A 20953-nucleotide genomic window follows, 5' to 3' on the forward strand; every position below is an offset into this window, starting at 1 on the left:
TCACCAGTTAAAAAGCAAAAGACGACAGGCAACACGTTCAACCTTTATTTTTTCGGTATGTCTTCAGATATCTCATACGTATTCAACTTACGGGCATTGGAAACTTGGTGGAGAAAATCTGCTACAAGCATTGAAAAGTACACTGATATCGATGGGAAGGTGAACGTTGATGCCAAGAACGTTAACGTCGAGCGCGGTACAGAGACAGACTGCAGCGTCAAGGTCAGCCTAGCCTGCAATGAGCGAGCAGCACGGCGGTACTGGTGGCGGTGGGTTTCCTAATGTTAAGTCAATTGCATTGAGCACATTAGTGCAAGCACCGATCTGAAGGGCATTTCTAGGACAAGTGCCTTGAGCAGAAGTGTAAGTGAAGAAGAGGAGGTTAAGGAAAAGGAAGAGTAGCCACTCTACCCTGTCTCCACGTTTAAACAAAACATATAATCAAGAATATTATTTACGATTTATAACTTTTGACTGTTTTATAATTTGAAGTTTGGAAATAAATAGTACAATCTTAATTTACAAAATCTACAAATGTTTATGTGGAAGCGGCAGGTTCAAAGATGATACAGACTAATATCAATAGCAGTGGGAGCCGTGACAAAATGAAAAGATATAATTGTCGTGAAACTTAGGATTTAGAACTGTAAGTTTTTGTGTATTATTAATCAAAATTGTGTTCCTTTATATAAGGATTACAAGATATAGAAATATGGAAAGTATCCAAAACCTAAACCAACTAGGATTAGAAAAACTACTAATACATAATATGGAAAGAGTACAAATACAAGGAAAAAAGAAATATGGTTTCCTTTTCTCCAAGCAACATGGCCGCCTCTCTCTCTCTCTCTCTCTCTCTCTCTCTCTCTCTCCAAGTCGTGGCCGCCATTCTCTCTCTCTAAGTGTATGGGCCGGTTATGGACCGGGCCGGTTATGGACATCAATCAATTGATTTATAACACTCCCCCTTAGATGCCATAACCATACATGGATTGTAATACGCTTAATGTAGTCTCATTAAAACCTTATCAGGAAAACTCAGTGGGACAAAACCATGATGAAGGAAAAAGAGTACAACACGTACTACTCCCCCTGATGTGAACCTCAGTGGAGGTCCTTCAGCCTACGCATCCCAATCTGATGAGTGAGCTTCCTGAATATGCTGGTAGGAAGTGCTTTGGTGAATAGGTCTCCTGAATTGTCACTGGATCGTACTTGGACGACGTGGATCTCACCGGCTTTTCGAAGCTCGTGAGTGAAGAACTTAGGCAATATGTGCTTCATCCTATCACCTTTTATGTAATCGTCCTTGAGCTGAGCAATGCACACAGCATTGTCCTCATACATCACGGTTGGCTCTTTGTTCTGGGCCATCCCGCAATCAGCTCGGACGTGTTGGGTCATCGACCTCAACCAAACACACTCGCGGCTGGCCTCATGTATGGCCAATATTTTCGAATGATTAGATGATGTGGCCGCGATGGTTTGTTTCATGGAACGCCATGATATGGCCGTACCTCCATGTGTAAAGACATATCCAGTCTGTGATCGAGCTTGATGTGGATCTGATAGATAACCTCATGATCGGACATGATCTAAACATATACAAGAGATTCATGGCAAAAACACATGTTCAGCCTAGTATAGCTTGCCTATTACATCAAGGCGCCAATGCTACTTGTGTTAAGAACTTTTCTGGACCAAGGACATATCCCTTGTCCTTCTTGGGATCAAAGGATCCGTGTCTAATTCAAAAAATCCTCACGACCATGTCCTTCTTGAGACTTACAATACGTTTGTGTCCGGACCAAAGTACCTTATGGGACAACACAATGGGCGACTTTTAGTCCATGTTTAAAATTTGGTTGAATGACTTTCTATAAGCCCTTTGATGCACAAAAAAATCCATCTTTTAAGATGTTTTAATTTTATTCCCAAACAAAACCTTGTTTGTCCTAAATTCTCATTTCAATCTCTTTCTTTTAGATAATCGTTTGGGAAATCTCTCCAGAGGATATTAACATACACATATATATTTTAGTTCTCGAGAACCTGTTGTATTTGACAACTCAATATCTTCTGGGACTTGTATATATATTCATTATCCAGTGGACCATATAAGTAGGCGGTTTCTACATCCTTTAACCGCAAATCTATTTTCTTTTTGTTATGGCCAGACTTATTAGGAATCTAAATGTTTGTTATATCCACCACAGGGGAGTATATCTCCTCATAATTGATTCCTGGTCTTTGTGTGAATCCTTGTGCATATGGTCGTGCCTTATATCTTGCTATCTCGCCATGTTTCATTTCTTTCACAAAGATTCATTTGTCCAACTGGTTTTACATCTAGAGGTGTCCGAAATGTGGGACCAAAACCTCTCTTTTATTAATTAATTCCACGTCCCCTTTTCCTTTTATCTGATTTGTTGAGTGCACTCATGTATGGACGTGGGTTCATGATCCTCGTTTATATTCATAATTTCAACTGCTACTAAAATCATCTTATGTCGACATTCTTTATGTGTTCCATAATGTTCCAAACATGATATAATCGATTGAGATTTTATTATTATCAAGGACCTTTATTACCTTGCAGCTTGGCGTCCCAAGCTACATTGTTTGGTACCTTAGATGTTTAGCCAGCCGGCCGGCCTTATCTCTATGTCTGGGATGGTTTCCTTAGTAACCTCGGATTTAGATCTGTTTATCATTATCTACACCTTTCTTTTGTTTCCGAGGATTCTAATTTTTTGGAACTTATTGGTCTATCTTGTATAGACTCTGTAGCAACTTGACTGTGTCTCTCTTGGATATAATTTTCGTTGGTGCTTTACAAGCTGGTTTATATATGACTTAGTAATTTTTCCGGGTCAGCAAATGTGTTTGGCATTTGATTAGCTAGCTTTGTAAATGTATAATTTTTGGACGTCTATTTCACATTCTTTAGTCTGAGGATCTTGCCAAGACAATGATGGTTGATGCCCTTCTGTTTCTTTTACCAGCTTATTATTTTATCCCCCTAATGTTGGATAGTCGGATTCATTAAACTTGCAATCCGTGTTCTTGGCCACTAAATAGATCACCCATATTTGGCTCTAGGTACTTCATTATCATGGGAGATTCGTATCCAACATATATTCCCATCCTCCTTTTGAGGTCCCATCTTAGTTTTCTGTGGTGGAGCAATTGGCACATCTAAATGTCTTTAATGATGGAATATGTCTGGCTCTTGACCCGTTATCTAATCGAGATGGTGAATATCTATGATCACTAAATGGCCTGATGCTTTTAACTTAGATGCATGTAAAATTCGTATGTCCCCAAGCTTTAGATTTGGAGTTTTGACCTTATAAGTAATGGCCTATGCGGTTTATAAAAGGATTCGGCCAAGCCGTTTATAGTATGGACATGTGCCACGGATTTGTCCACACTGCCCCCTCATGGACATACTATAATTATGGCCTAATGAGTTTCCTTTGTGAGATTCTATGGGATAACTCTTTCTTTCTTTCAATGTGTGCCCACTTTGCATCATGTTTGAACCAGGATAGCTAATCCGGTTATGCCATAGAGTGAAAAGTTCACAGACATTTGCCTCTATCATACTGATCTTTGCATAGTATAGACCAGTAGAGAATGCAGGTATAGTCTCGGCCATTTTTTCTATGATCTTGAGTGAATTCTAAAAGGAAATCTTTATTTTCTTTGCCCATTGTTTCAATATAGAAACCATTCTTATGTTTTTTAAACTCAATGGGCTTCTATGGGTGTGTATAAATCATTAGATCTCTTTAATCTGGCCGTAGCTTTTCATGGGAATGGCTATACCCGTAACTATATTTCTTATCTCTTTGGGCGATGTAAAGGAATTCTTTGTTCCCTATGCCCATGGTTTCAATTTTGAAACCATTTATCCATTATTTTAAGAATGAAGAAATTTTAGGTGATTTATTATTATAGATTTTATTATACTTATTTCAGATTTTCAGAGATAGGATTTTTAAAATAAAAACTTTCATTAATATAATAAATTCAAATAAGTCATAAAGACAAAGAAATCATAAAATCAAAACAAGACATCAAAATCAACTTATTCTTTTAGACAATTAGAAGTCTCATATTCCATAAGATCGTGTGGGCTTCAGGATTCTTCCCTTTCAAAATTCTCTTGGTACACATCAACTAGATGCTTGGGAGTCCTACAATTCTTAGCCCAATGATTACGTATTCCACACCTATGACACACTGATCTGGTCGAGTGTTGTGGTTTAGAAACACCACAGATTCTGCCTCGACCACGGCCTGAATGAAATTGATATCCACGGCCTCTTCCATAGCTATTCCCGTGGCCATCTAAGTTGTATTGGCCGCGGCCATGTCCTCTCCATCCACCACGGCAATGGCCGTGTGGTTTATCATGATGGACATGGTTAGGTTCATTCATAGCTTCTTCGGCTGCATGTGCTTCAGGTAATGGTGTGGATCCTGGAGGTCTCATCTCACTGTTTCTCATCAGTAACTCATTGTTTTGCTCAGCACGCAACAAACATGGAATCAGAACATCATAACTCTTGAAGCCTTTTTCACGGTACTGGTGTCCTAACACCATATTATTTGTGTGGAAGGTGGACAATGTCTTTTCCAACATATCCTCATCCGTGATTTCCTTACAACACAGCTTCAATGTAGAAACAATTTTGAACATTTCTGAGTTATATTCATCCACGGACTTGAAGTCCTGGATCCTGAGACTCACCCAATCATATCTAGCCTTTGGTAATAACACCAACCTTTGGTGATCATATCTTTGTTTTAACTTGTTCCAAAGGTCTAGAGGATTCTCAATAGTTATGTACTGATCTTTGAGACTCTCTATAAGATGATGGCGAATAATTAATATTGCCTTGTATCGATCTTTCTTACTTGCATTATTGTCCTTGGCAATACATTCACTGAGGCCCTTGGATTTCAATATAAACTTAGTATCAAGCACCCATTGCAAGTAATTATCTCCTGAGAGATTTAGGGGAACAAAATCCAAATTGTTGATTTTCGATATTTGGAAACAATTATTAATACTTTTAGAAAAATTTTATAGCTTTATAATAATAGATTATGTCACACGGACCAGAAAAAAAAATTTCTAAGAAGTATCATATGCAAACAAAATGATCAGGTTATAATGCATTATTGGTTTCACGACCAAACGAGATGATTTACTTATCCTAGTAATATTGATGCAAGCCACACGGATACATGATGATTATAAGCAATAAAATCAATCCTAACAATTTTCTAAGTGATCATCATGGATGCAAGACAAGTCACACAGCTAATGGTATGAACAATCTTAATCGGTTTCTATATGATCATAATGCAACTAGTTTTAAACACCTTAGCAATCAGGTTTCTAAGTTATTATGAAAGCATGAAATCTCAAACAATTAATTTAATTCAAACAATCAAATTTCAGTATGAGATCCTAGCAATCAGTTTCTAGGTGATTCATATTCAGAAACAATTCAATCACAAACAATCAGATTCGGGTTTAATTATTTAAGCAATCATGATCTGGTTCGGATTTTAAAACAGTAAGCAATTAATCAATTCTAGCAACAATCCTAATCAGATCAGTTTCAATCTCAATAAACAATCAATCAAATTCGGATTATATCAAGCAAGCAATCAATCAATAGTTTTCGAATTAGGGTTTTAGGATTTTTGAAAATTTGATCTTGGATCAAAGGAATTTTGATTTGAGATTCAAAACCATTAAGGCTTTGATTTTAATTGATCAATGGATCAATCTCGTTTTAGGTTTGGGGATCGAACTTATAGAGCTTCGATTTACTCATTAGGGATTGATCTATTATCCTATGGCTTTAGTTTATAGAGATTAGATTTTAGGCTTCATTCCTTACAATCAACCAAATTCGATTTTCATGTTCTTAGAATTCGAATTACCTTAGGTTACTAGATTGTTGAAACCGGACCACCAAGAGAATGAACCTTGAGCTGGGCAGGAACGCGAGCTGGACACGAGCTGGCCTGGACGCGAACGGATTGAGGTTGGAGATGCGAGCAGGTGATCGTCGAACAGGAGCTGTTGCAGTCGAGATCGCGAGCGGCTCTGATACGAACGGGAAGCTTTGCTGTCTGGAACGCGAGCTGTCCTGGATCAAGATGGAGCTGAGTTCGTCTAGGATCAGGAACGCCTTGGGGCTGGAGCTGATCAGGTGTATACGAGCTGGAACAGATGCGGGGACGGATTAAGGTTCGTCGGGTTCGGATTACGGTTCCAAAGCAAATCGGCGCGCACTGTATCTGTGCGTGAGGGCGTGTCGGTAGTCAGATCGACAAGCGGTTTGTACTGACTGATTCGTCTCGGCAAGGGCTTCAATTTGATATCTTGATCGTTTTCTGGGTCCTTCCGGTTTGGGAGAACAGCCTCTTTGAAGTTCCGAGGCAGATTCCTCTTCGTTTAGGGTTTTAGGGTTTTAGCGATTTGGTTTTAGGGTCAGGGTGTTAGAGGCTGTCGTGCTGATAACGTGTTGTGAAATATAGGATTTAGAACTGTAAGTTTCTGTGTATTATTAATCAAAAGTGTGTTTCTTTATATAAGGATTACAAGATATAGAAATATGGAAAGTATCCAAAACCTAAACCAACTAGGATTATGAAAACTAGTAATACATAGTATGGAAAGAGTACAAATACAGGGAAAAAGGAAATATGGTTTCCTTTTCTCCAAGCTACATGGCCGCCTTTTTCTCTGTCTCTCTCCAAGACGTGGCCGCCTTTCTCTCTTTAGGATTGGGTCGTCTCTCTCTAAGTGTATGAGCCGGTTATGGACCGGACCGGTTATGAATATCCATCAATTGATTGATAACAATAATCGTTTTGTTTGTTGTTTAACGTTCAAACATATTTTTGATGACATACGTAATTTCACATGAGTTCATTATATATGATTTTATTGCAGTGTATTAAAAGATACACAAGATCGACCATATCTTGGTTTAAAATATCATGACTATTCAAGAAAAATGAAGAAATGACCACATATATACTATATTTGAAACTGGCTATACTACTGAATACCACAGTTTACAAATTTACGTTCCATAGAATTTAAGAAAGCTAAGTTAATTCTATTTATTTATATCTATGCATTTTAAATTTTTATTCTCATAAAATTCTAATATACTAAATCGTTACGAACATATTTCCTACTATCATCAATTATTTTCATATAATATTTAGGGTTTTATTTCAGATATTGTAGCTTCTGCAGGTTAATCAATATAAAAACTATATGAAAACCTAGAGTACTGCAAGTAGAACCATCTGTCTTGGTATTGTATGTTGCAAATTTTATTCGAAAAGAATCTACTTATTATGAGTGTAAGTGTAATTCAGATGTAATCCATGTTATGGGAGAATCAATATTATGGAGAGAGAGCTGCACCTGGAGTTATTGGAGAGGAATCAATGTTATGAACAGAGCTGCACATGGAGTTATTGTTCATGAATTTTTCTTTGGCTCAAACATCAATGTATATTCACTAAATCATGGTACGCTATCATATACTTTACAAGAGGTTTCGACCACCATCACACAAATAGGATCAAAATAGTAATACTTAGAAGAATTCAAGGGCATCCTACGTTACCTAATTGCCCTGAAGTGTGCACTTAACAAAAGACTAAACGAGAACCCATTCATTCAGCCAAAATCGTAAGTAATAAAATGTCTCTTGCACCTCACAGTTACAAAGACAAAATCTATCGATGGACTAGACCTAATTAAGACTATAATTTTCTACATAGTTGGTTGTAGCCAACAAGATTAGAGTGATATTCATGTATCGACAACTTGACACCAAAGGTGTGTTCCTAGATTAGACCCAATATAACCGCTTATTAAAATCTCGAACCCGTAGCCAACAAGACGGGACCAATGAGTCTGAAATGAAACGAAAGTTGGGCCTTGAAAACAGGTACATACCGGTCCAAAAATAATTCTTAGCTTCAAGAGATTCGAAGCTCGTACCACCGTTCAGAACATAAGACCCAATTACATTATTAGGATGCAGAACGAACCACTTTCCACCAGACGTCATACCTCTCTTCTGGAAGCTCCCACCACCAAAGACGAAGGTAAATATATGGTGGAGGAAGCATGTTACCGGTTCAGGCGCCGTTGACGTTAATGACGTGCCAGATCTCTGAAAACCAAAAACCAAAAACCAAAAACCAAATCTGACGGCTCACTTCAGCCCTAAAAGCCAGCCCTTCCGCATTCATCACACTATGAGTCTTGTTGCTGCGCCATAAAATGGATGTTGCTGTCACCATCGACCTCACACAATTCTTCATGTAAGATCTCGACAAGCATAAAAACTTGCTTATGGACTAGGGTTAAGCAGATGGATAGAAAGAAAAATGAGAAAGAAAATTATGGTTGGAGGAGGAAACCTCCGGCACCAACCAGAGCCAAAACGGAGCTAACTTTTTACTTTGCTTTTTGTCTACATAGAGCGACATAAAAGAGAAAAATATCGTTAAAATACAGGGGAGAATTCTGGCTGATTAAAAATTATTCAAAAGAGAAAAAGAGAAAATTAAATTGAAATATTTTTGTTCGTGAAGTTTTCATAATGATTGTCTTTACGTATTTCATTTATCAATAAATATGTAAGAAAATTATGTTAAATATTTAAAATGATTTATCATAGACTAAACACTTTAAATTTATGCGGCTTCATTATCTAATTACAGGGATAAATAATTTCGTTAAAATTATATACGTGCTACGTCGCACATATAACTTTATGAAACGGATGGAGTATTTTGTTTCCATTTCGTTACCAAAAATTAAGCACATGTCATTAATTGTTGTATTGGTAACTAAAGAACATAATCGCAATGTTATAAAAGGAATATATATATAAATGCAAGAAATATTTGTTTTAGAGAAAAGAGAGAAATATATAAATTCAGCTTTATGAAAGGAATATATAAATGAAGAAGAGAGAGAAATATTTATAAAAGGAATATATATAAATGCAAGAAATATTTGTTTCACGGAACATAATCGCTTTTTATCTATACAAAGTTACAGAAAAGAGAGAAATAACGTCCAAATACAGAAGAGAGAACTCTAGCTGGTTAAAAAATATTCAAGAGAAAAAAAGAGAAAATTAAATTGAAATATTTTTGTATATGAAGTTTTCATAATGATGATTGTCTTTACGTATTTCATTCATCAATAAATTTGTAAGAAAATTATATTAAATATTTATAATGATTTATCATAGACTAAACACTTTAAAATCATGTGGCTTTATTATCTAATTACAGGGATAAATAATTTCTTTAAAAATTATATATTTGTTCTACGTCGCACCCTCCCTACTATACCATTCTCAATCTGTAAGAGTGATTAGAATGGAATAATTGTTCTTTATTCCATCATGATAGGTTGTTCACGACTTGAACATATATTATCTTTCAACGAATTCTGTTTCATTGGCAGACTTGTATCATTATTTAGTCTAAGCATAATCTCACATGAAGAAACATTAATGGCTTCATTTAGCATTTGTTATATACATCCATGCCATATGGACGGACCTATCATACAATATCCGTATGTTGTCAATAATATATATTAGTAAGTTTGAACGAGAGCAATAATTCATCGACAGTTCCAAAACAATCAATGCCTTTTCATGAATAGACTTCTTGTATTAGTGTTCCGAGAACCCGAACAAGTGTCCTTGAAGCCCATAAGGAGACAATGGGCCCACCAAGTGATGTCTCGAGTTTTAACCCGATTATCTAACTGCAAGTGCACAGTAAAGTACGCAGTAGTAATACGGGATCGAATCCACAGGGACCGATGATCACACGTAGAGTTGCAGACAAGTTAATAGCTACAGCGAAACAAGATATATTTTTGTTGGTTTTTATTTAATTTTCTCTAGTGTCACAAAGCATAAACAAGTTGTAAAAAGATGATTTAAACGATTTGAAAACTATTTTAAAACAAACGTTGGGCATTGGGAATTCTCAGGGATTTCTTTTTAATCAAGATACAATTAATGGAAGACACAGGGATATATTAAGAACCGTCTAGAACTCAAACACGATATTAGAATTAACCTACTTCCGTAGCGCTAATTCTCTATGTTATAGAAATCTCCACACTAACTTCCGCTGAGTTTCAATTTCTAAACAAGCATTAAGAACAGGTTCAATATGTTCACAAAGCGCAATAACATCAACTTCCGAGGGTTAAGGACACTTTGCTCATCTAAAGTATTTTCGGAAGTTCAAACAATCACTTTCGGTGCATCAAACAATCTAATATCATGAACTAAGTGATCAATTCAGTTCAAGCAGTAAGAAATCCATTAGATGAAGAACCAAAACGTAATCCCTTAGTCTACACACGTTTTATGGATCAAAACATCAAGAAATCCCTATGAGAACCCCTAAACCCAACTAGATGACTACTCACACATAACTAAGCAAGAACAAAACGATTTTGATGAAGAAAACATGATAAGATTGTATTAAAACAGAGTAAAGGTTCAGAAGATCTTCTCCAAATGGTTTTGAGATGAACTCCTTTACAAATCTTCACAAATCACACAAAACAAGAACAAAAACTCTCAAATCTCTCTCTAGAACTTGTAAATCTCCTTCTTGGTCGCCCCTGGTCTTTTCTGAGTCTCAAAGGTCGAGTTCTTCTCTGAATTATTGAGGGGAGTGGGTAAAAAGGAGTGAAAAGCTCGTTTGTGCGTGTGGAGCCCGTAGCGCCTGAGATCGGTCGATCCACATGGCTCGGATCGGTCGATCTAGTGCATGAAAGCCACAGATCGGTCGATCCAGGTAGCCCGGATCGGTCGATCTCGTGCTCTGTGCGATCAATACTTCATTCGGTCCATTGTTCGGTCCATCTTGCTTCTGAATAAATCCCGAATGCGTTCTTTTCTTTCAAGCTATCTAGTAACCTGCATATTACACTTAAGAACACCAAAACGCATCAAATAGACCAAAACATTAATTAAAACCGACCATTTAATTGCTCCAAAACGAGTTTAAAACCGTTAAAAATACGGAATATCAACTCCCCCAGACTTGAATCTTTGCTTGTCCTCAAGTAAAGAGGATTAAAATTTGGGAGCTCACTAACCCTCAGTAGACCTTACCTTGTGATTTCGCTAACCACTTAAATGAGAGACTGTCAAGGCATTCATTCCAAATCCCCACCAAGACCGCGCAAACTTTTCCATATTTTAGACCTGCAAGTCTCAGTTTCAAGTAATCAACTCTTTACATTCATTAAAAAGTGCGTGACCTTTCCACCAAAGATATCTCCATCAGGTATAACGGGTTCGGTGTTTGGGAGGCTGTTTTAGTGTTTAATTAGGTGAGGCTCAAGTGTTTGTGGGTATCAGCGATATAAAAAAAAATGCAAAACATTATGCAAAATCGCTGGAGAGACCGAGTATATTGATAACCATGTTTTCGAACTGCTCAAGTCTCAAATGATCAAAACCCAACAAATCTCAAACTCTAACCCCGGATTAAAACAAAGCATCATCTCTAGTACACAAAATAAAAAATAAAATGTCTAAATCAAATCTACTGAATGAGATATAAACATGAACTCTTTTTTTTTTTTTTTTTTTTTTTTTTTTTTTTTTTTTTTTTTTTTAGAACGAAAACTTATACAAACCGAAATCGAATATATACACTGCGATGCAATCACACACTTACAACACCCAATTTTTCTATTTACACCTCTAGACACACAGGTCCGTGTCTAACCACCTAAATGTTCCGATCCTACCTAAGCAGTCGGATGAACCATGTCTACCCTAATCTCTCCATTGTTTTTGCACATGTATGCACATATGATCAGTGTGTAAGAATGCATGGAGATGAAATAAAAGGGTAAGGTGTAGGTGAGGTACCAAACTATTGATGAGTCTGGCCATTCAGGATTATTAAAGAGTGGTAAAATGTGGTAAAGAAAATCCTGAATGTGTATATGGTGTACCGTTTCCTGATGTTGATTCCTGGTCAAAAGAAATTAAATTCATTAATGGTCAAAAATATTTGAGTCGATTACAATTCACCGAGACTTGATAAAAGATTTAAAGAGAGGTTGCTTGGTCAAGTGGTTCCTCGGTTTGTCTGCGCTAACAGTCCTGAAAAATGGTCAATATGAAATGTAATGCACAACACACAAGGAAATAGTCTAATAATCATCACAGGGTCTGAGAAAAATACGTAGAGAGTTTTTTTTTTTTTTTTTTTTTTTTTTTAAAAAACAATCAAATCCGATAAACTAAGAAAATAAGAGAAATAAAAGCAATATGGTACATAAGTAGCATCCTCCCCCAGACTTACTTCACACCGTCTCGGTGTGAAAATAATTCCAAGAGAGATTACCGATCAGGCGTTGCGGTCAGTGCGCCTCTTGGAGCGCCTCTCCAAGGCTCCATCATCGTCAGAGTCCTCCGCTGCCTCAGGTCCAGCAGCGGTGTCGTGAGCGCCTTAGATCGACCGATCCATACGTGTCGGATCGACCGATCTCTTACATGGATCGCCCGTTCTGTTTCTTTAGGATCGATCGATCTCTGCCTGATCGTGATACATGCCTGAAAATCATCTAAAAACACAACCAAAAATCAATTCACACAAGAAAACATAATCACAAAAGAGAAAGAAAATCAAACCATGTGGGTTGCCTCCCACTCAGCGCTTGTTTAAAGTCGCGAGCCTGACTATTTTGTTGTCCTTAGGCGAGATCGGGTTCCGATAAAGGAATGTTGGTTCCTTCTTCGGGTTTTGCATCTGTGAAGTAAGGTTTTAGCCTCTGCCCATTGACGGTGAATTTCCTCCCATTGTCTTCCAAGACAACAGCTCCATAAGGTCTAACCTCTGTGATGGTGAAAGGTCCGGACCAACGAGACTTAAGCTTTCCAGGAAATAGCTTGAGTCTAGAGTTGAACAGAAGGACTTTGTCTCCAGCAGCGAAGTCTCTCGGGATTATCTTTCTGTCATGCCATGCCTTAGTTCTTTCCTTGTAGATTTTGGTGTTCTCATAGGCGTTCAACCGAATCTCGTCCAGCTCGTTCAACTGAACCATCCTCCTTTCTGCTGCGGTTTTAATGTCGAAGTTCATCAACTTCGTTGCCCAAAAACCACTGTACTCCAATTCCACAGGTAGGTGACAAGACTTTCCATAGACCAGATTAAAAGGAGTGGTGCCCAAGGGAGTCTTGTAGGCGGTTCTATACGCCCATAAGGCGTCATCAAGCTTCACAGCCCAGTCTTTCCTTGTTTTGCCTACAGCCTTCTCCAAAATTCCCTTGATTTCTCGGTTCGATATTTCAACCTGCCCACTTGTCTGAGGATGATAAGGTGTAGCTACCTTATGCTTTACTCCATGTTTCTTCAGCAGTTTATCGAACGTCTTGTTGATGAAGTGAGAGCCTCCATCACTAATAACCACTCTCGGGATCCCGAATCTTGGAAAAATGACTGTCTTGAACATTTTCTTGACAACACTAGAGTCATTTGTCTTGCTGGCTACTGCTTCCACCCACTTGGAGACATAATCAACCGCAACCAAGATGTACTCATTTCCATAAGAAGATGGGAAAGGGCCCATAAAATCAATTCCCCATACATCAAAAACTTCAACTTCAAGGATGAAATTTTGGGGCATCTCATTTCTCTTACTGATGTTGCCCTTCCGCTGACATGCATCACACTTTGAGACAAACTCATGGGCGTCTCTGAAAAGTGTAGGCCACCAGTAACCAGCCTGCAGGACCTTAGAAACCGTCTTGAATGTTGCAAAATGGCCTGCGTATTCTGAGCTGTGGCAGTGGAAAAGAATCCCTTGCATCTCATTCTCCAGAACGCATCTCCTGAATAAACCATCTGAGCATCTCTTGTAGAGGAAGGGATCATCCCAGTAATAGTGGTTCACATCTCTCATGAACTTCTTCCTCTCATACCCCTTCAGGTTCGGTGGTTCAATTCCAGCACATAGGTAGTTTGCAAAGTCTGCAAACCATGGGAGATCATCCTGAATTTGTCTCATGACACAGCAATCAGCCTGATCCAAATACTCATCCTCCAGCAAGGTGATCACATAGACATTCTCCTCGGGTAATGTATCATCCAGTGGTGTTTCAGCTTCCACTCTCATTCGGGAAAGATGATCTGCCACTCCATTTTCTGCTCCTCTCTTGTCTCTGATCTCAATATCAAACTCCTGTAGGAGTAAGATCCACCTTAAGAGTCTCGGTTTAGCATCTTTTTTCGTCATCAGGTACTTCAAGGCTGCATGATCTGTGTGCACAATTACTTTCGAGCCCACCAAATAGGACCTGAACTTCTCGAAAGCATAAACTACTGCCAGCAACTCCTTCTCAGTGGTAGCATACTTGATTTGAGCATCATCAAGCGTTCGGCTGGCATAATAGATCACATGGAGTTTCTTGTCTTTTCTCTGCCCCAAAACAGCTCCAATCGCGTAATCACTTGCGTCACACATTATTTCAAATGGCAAGTCCCAATCTGGTGGCTGCACAATGGGAGCACTGACTAGAGACTTCTTGAGAATCTGAAACGCAGCGAGGCAGTCAGCATCAAAAACAAACTTCGCTTCTTTGCACAGCAGACGGGTGAGTGGCCTCGCTATCATAGAGAAGTCTTTGATAAACCTCCTGTAGAAACCGGCATGTCCCAGAAAACTCCGAATATCCCTCACTGTCCTGGGAGGCTGTAGGCTGGTCATAACTTCAATCTTTGCTTTGTCAACCTCGATACCCTGCTCTGATATCCTGTGACCCAAAACAATGCCATCTTTCACCATGAAATGACACTTCTCCCAATTTAACACCAAGTTCTTCTCCTCACATCTTTCCAGCACCTTGCACAGATTAGCAAGGCAGTCGCTAAATGAAGAACCGTAGACTGAGAAATCGTCCATAAAAACCTCCATAATGTCCTCAATAAGATCAGTAAAGATCGACATCATGCATCTCTGGAAAGTGGCAGGAGCATTGCACAATCCGAAAGGCATTCTCCTGTAGGCAAAAGTACCGTATGGGCAGGTGAATGTTGTCTTCTCTTGGTCGTCTGGATGAATGGGTATCTGAAAGAACCCGGAGTAGCCATCGAGAAAACAGTAGTAGGGGTGGTTGGCTAGTCTTTCCAGCATCTGGTCAATGAAAGGAAGTGGGAAGTGGTCCTTCCTTGTGGCTGAGTTTAGCTTCCTGTAGTCAATGCACATCCTATGCCCTGTGACTGTTCTGGTAGGAATCAGCTCAGCTTTCTCATTTGTGATGACAGTGATGCCACCCTTCTTAGGAACCACATGAACCGGGCTCACCCAAGTGCTGTCTGAAATTGGGTAGATCACCCCTGCACTCAACAGCTTTAGAATCTCCTTTTTCACAACTTCCATCAGTTTGGGATTCAGTCTTCGCTGGTGCTCTATGGACGTCTTTGACTCATCCTCCAAGTGAATCTTGTGCATGCAAAGATCTGGAGAAATACCTGTAATATCATCCAAAGAGTACCCCAATGCTTTTCTATACTTTCGCAATTTTGAAAGAAGCAAAGCGGTCTCCACATTATTCAGGTTAGCACAAATAATAACAGGATATGTGGAATTCGGTCCCAAGAATGCATACCTCAGCCCAGCTGGGAGGGCTTTAAGTTCCACCTTTGGAGCATTCTCCTCACTCCAATCTGGTTGGGAGGATGACGGTTTGACGGTTTTATCGGTGCCTGAGTCTTCAAGGCTGACATAGGCGACATGCTTCTCAATCGGTGGGGCTGAATCTAAAATCTCAGAAAATCCAACCACTTCTTGGTTCATGAACCCGAACTCACTCTCTCTTTGGGTCAATGCGACTTGTAGAGGATCATCAGTGTGCAACTCTTCATCCATTTCCTCCACCAGTTCAGTCAATGTATCAACCCAGAAAGTCTGTCCATCAATAGTCGGATTTTTCAGCACCTTCTCCACATTGTATCTCATCGCCATGTCTCCTAGACGTAAGTCTATATGCCCATTCTGTACATCAATCATGGCTCCAGCAGTAGCTAAAAATGGTCTGCCCAAAATGAGAGGATCTTTAGGTTCCTCTTCCAGCTCCAGAACTACAAAATCGGTAAGCACATATCCCTTTCCAACACCAACAGGGATGTTCTCTAGTACACCGACTGGTCTTCGCACTGATCGGTCAGCAAGGACCAAGGAGATCCTTGTAGGTTTGTAGTTCGTCATGCCTAGCCTCTCAGAGACAGAGAAAGGCATTAGGCTCACTCCTGAACCCAGATCGCAGAGACTCTTCTCAAAAGTAAGTGATCCAATGCGGCATGGTAGAACAAATGCTCCGGGATCTTCACGCTTTTTAGGCATGACATTTTGTAGAACTGCGCTACACTCCTCATTGAGCATCAACACACCCCGCTCTAGGCTCATCTTATCGGTAAGAATCTCCTTCATGTACCTTTTAAGAGAAGGTACCATCTTCACCGCTTCAACAAATGGCAATCTCACATGTAACTCCCCAACAAGGTTCTTTAGCTTCTCGTACTCACGTTCTTTGATCTTCTGCCTTGGTCTGGATGGGTATGGAGCCTTAGGAACATAAGCAGGAGGCGCCACATACACCTCTTCAGGTTCAGAGGAATTTGGCTCGTCGACACGGGATCGGTCGATCCAGATGGACCGGATCGGTCGATCTCCTTCCCCTTGGATCGGTCGATCTGTTCTTGAGATCGGTCGATCTCTTTCTCTTTCGATTCCTCAATCGTTTTTCCACTCCTAAGTGTTATAGCATTCACAAACTCCTTGGGATTCGTCTCTGACTTCCCTGGTAGAAATCCAGGTGCTGTTCTGCTGCTGGAGGCGGTTTGAGCAACTTGCTTTTCCAAAACTTTCAAATGGGTGTTCAAAGCTTCGAACTTCCCATTAAGCTCTCCATACATGTTATCCACCTTGGTGTTTATCTCTGCAGTGCTATTCTTCTGACCTTCTAGCACCATTTGCAGCATCTTCTTAATTTCGTTATCCTGAGAAGGCTGTGACGAAGAGGCATTTCCTTGATTCTGATAGTTGTTGTACTGCTGCCTTTGCTGAAATCCTGAGTTGCCAGAGTTATTCCCCTGATATTGATTTCTGTTCTGAAATCCTTGGTTGAACACACTCTGGTTCTGATTCTGGTTCTGCCTGTTTCCTGCCTGAGGGTAGGACTGATGTTGTGGATTCTCCACATTGTTGCTTCGGTAAGACAGATTATTTTGTTGATTTTGATTCCACCCAAGGTTCTGATTGTAGCCTCTGTTGTAGTTTCCTTGACCACCAATGTAGTTCACATCAGCCTGCATATCACTTGAATCATCACCAACAGCTTCTTGTGAGGAACGATAGCCTTGCTCCTCCACAAATTTCACAGATTTCTGATCTCTCTTGAGAAGCATCTCAATCTTGGCATTCAGCTCATCTATCTTCTTGGATTCATAACCAACACCCTTCTGGCTGGTATCAAACCTTGACTTGCGGTTTGCTTTGCTGGATGACAGGTTGTTCAACAAGGTGTAAGCTTCTTCAACAGTCTTGGTCATGAAATCACCATTACTTGCTGTGTCCATGGCATCTTGACTCTCTTCATGAACTCCATTATAGAAAATGTTCAGCAAACTCACATCAGTGTAGCCATGGTGAGGGCAGTCCTGTGTGTACTCCTTGAAACGCTCCCAAGCCTCATGAAAGCTTTCTGAATCAAGTTGCTGAAAGCTTCCAATTCTGCTTCTCAGATATGTGGACCTTGACTTGGTGAAGAAATGCTGTAGAAAAGCAGCTCTTGTCTCTTCCCATGTAGTAAGAGATCCTGGAGGGATGGACTTTAACCATCTGATAGCTTTATCAGCTAAGGAAAACGGGAACAACCTGCATTTCAAAGCGCCTTGAGGAACTCCATTATGTCTGCTGGTGTCACAGACTCGCTCAAAATGCTCCAAGTGATACATCGGGTCCTCAGACGGGTTTCCATGAAACGGATTTTTCTCCACCAAATTAATGAGACCAGTCTTGATCTCAAAGTCTCTTCTCTCAATGGGAGGTGGGCGAATCCCAGAACGATCGGCATAGAATGCATCTGGTGTATCATAATGTGCAAGCGTCATCCTAGGCATGCCATAGTCTCCAGCTTGTTGTCTTGCAGCTACACCAGCCTGCTGATTATCACCAGCATTGTTGCCTTCTCGTTCATTTACAGGAATTGGATTTTGCGGGTTGTCCTGAAATTGGTCTTCTTGGTGTTCAGCCATTTCAACCTCTTCAGCGGACTCAAGTCTTTTCTTTTTCACTTGTCTCTCTAGGCGGCCGAGCTCTAACTCCAAAGGTATTAAATTCGATGATCCTTTGCTTCTAGTATGAAATCCGCTCATTCACCTGAAAACACAAACAGAAAGAGAAAGACAGAAACATTAGACAAAATAAAGAAAATGCTATAGTCTTAAACTGATCATTAACTCTAGGGTGACCAAATGGTCCCCGGCAACGGCGCCAAAAACTTGATGTCTCGAGTTTTAACCCGATTATCTAACTGCAAGTGCACAGTAAAGTACGCAGTAGTAATACGGGATCGAATCCACAGGGACCGATGATCACACGTAGAGTTGCAGACAAGTTAATAGCTACAGCGAAACAAGATATATTTTTGATGGTTTTTATTTAATTTTCTCTAGTGTCACAAAGCATAAACAAGTTGTAAAAAGATGATTTAAACGATTTGAAAACTATTTTAAAACAAACGTTGGGCATTGGGAATTCTCAGGGATTTCTTTTTAATCAAGATACAATTAATGGAAGACACAGGGATATATTAAGAACCGTCTAGAACTCAAACACGATATTAGAATTAACCTACTTCCGTAGCGCTAATTCTCTATGTTATAGAAATCTCCACACTAACTTCCGCTGAGTTTCAATTTCTAAACAAGCATTAAGAACAGGTTCAATATGTTCACAAAGCGCAATAACATCAACTTCCGAGGGTTAAGGACACTTTGCTCATCTAAAGTATTTTCGGAAGTTCAAACAATCACTTTCGGTGCATCAAACAATCTAATATCATGAACTAAGTGATCAATTCAGTTCAAGCAGTAAGAAATCCATTAGATGAAGAACCAAAACGTAATCCCTTAGTCTACACACGTTTTATGGATCAAAACATCAAGAAATCCCTTATGAGAACCCCTAAACCCAACTAGATGACTACTCACACATAACTAAGCAAGAACAAAACGATTTTGATGAAGAAAACATGATAAGATTGTATTAAAACAGAGTAAAGGTTCAGAAGATCTTCTCCAAATGGTTTTGAGATGAACTCCTTCACAAATCTTCACAAATCACACAAAAGATGAACAAAAACTCTCAAATCTCTCTCTAGAACTTGTAAATCTCCTTCTTGGTCGCCCCTGGTCTTTTCTGAGTCTCAAAGGTCGAGTTCTTCTCTGAATTATTGAGGGGAGTGGGTAAAAAGGAGTGAAAAGCTCGTTTGTGCGTGTGGAGCCCGTAGCGCCTGAGATCGGTCGATCCACATGTCTCGGATCGGTCGATCTAGTGCATGAAAGCCACAGATCGGTCGATCCAGGTAGCCCGGATCGGTCGATCTCGTGCTCTGTGCGATCAATACTTCATTCGGTCCATTGTTCGGTCCATCTTGCTTCTGAATAAATCCCGAATGCGTTCTTTTCTTTCAAGCTATCTAGTAACCTGCATATTACACTTAAGAACACCAAAACGCATCAAATAGACCAAAACATTAATTAAAACCGACCATTTAATTGCTCCAAAACGAGTTTAAAACCGTTAAAAATACGGAATATCACCAAGTTCCATGGCCCATGCCGAGCGCAAGAAACGGTCCATGACGAGCTCAAGAGCATGCCGAGCTGATACTTTGAAACTACAATATAAAAGAGGTCAAAGTATTTTAATACTATCATATAGGCATATGAACCTCATCAGAGATCACATTTCCATTATGTTCCACTCTAAGACCTTTGAAAGAGAGATCAAAGACAATGAGAAGAGGACACGGACACGGATCCGGCTTAGAAACCTCAGTGAAATGCCAATCAAACCAGTAGAAACTTGATATTATGATATTTGAAACCCATATATTCGCTTTATCTGGTTTTTAATCTTCAACAAAAACTAATCAAACCATAGCTTATCTCAAATCACAAACCTTAAAAGCCATGGAACCACAAAACCAAAGAATAGATCAAATTCTTTGCCATAAGAATAAGTGACGAGATCATCGGTTACGTCGCACTCTCCATTTGCGCCATTGCTATATTTCTAAACGAATATTCAAGTATTATCTTATAATTTATATAATAAGAAAGTTAAAAATGCTCATAGTGACACATAACTTTTTTATAACTTGGTATTCTTATACCACATGGATATAGAGGTAGAATCAAACCATGATATCCATTTAACCTTTTTAGATTGTCAACGGTACCGGAGCAACTGTTCTATTTCTTCACAAAACTGATGCACATTTGCAAAAACAAATATTTCTTGCATACATATATCTAAATACATATTTCTTTTATAACATCACAATTTCGTCCTTTAGTTACCAGTGCAAGTTGTAGTTATCTAGAAAATATTAATATTAACTCCACTATTATGTAGTTTGATAAAAGTATATTAAAGTAATGTAGCAGCGACTACATATATTTCTTCCCTTTTGTGACAACAATTTTGGTTTGGAGATAGTTCGATCAGATTAGAGCCAAAATGTATTCAGCTCAATTAAGCTGGAGATACTCTCCTCCGTTTCAAAATGTTACATATTTTAGATTTTTCACACATGTTAAT

General features: G+C 39.2%; 1 non-coding gene across 1 annotated transcript; it reads left to right on the forward strand.

Annotated features, from left to right (window-relative positions):
* The first annotated feature begins 17764 nt into the window (after nucleotides 1-17764).
* LOC125582731 lies at nucleotides 17765-17871 on the forward strand. The gene has a single exon (XR_007320186.1). It is a non-coding gene; the product is annotated as a small nucleolar RNA R71 (small nucleolar RNA).
* Nucleotides 17872-20953: the final 3082 nt, after the last annotated feature.

The sequence above is a fragment of the Brassica napus genome, chromosome C2 (assembly GCF_020379485.1).
Source record: "Brassica napus cultivar Da-Ae chromosome C2, Da-Ae, whole genome shotgun sequence".
NCBI classification, from domain to species: Eukaryota; Viridiplantae; Streptophyta; class Magnoliopsida; order Brassicales; family Brassicaceae; genus Brassica; species Brassica napus.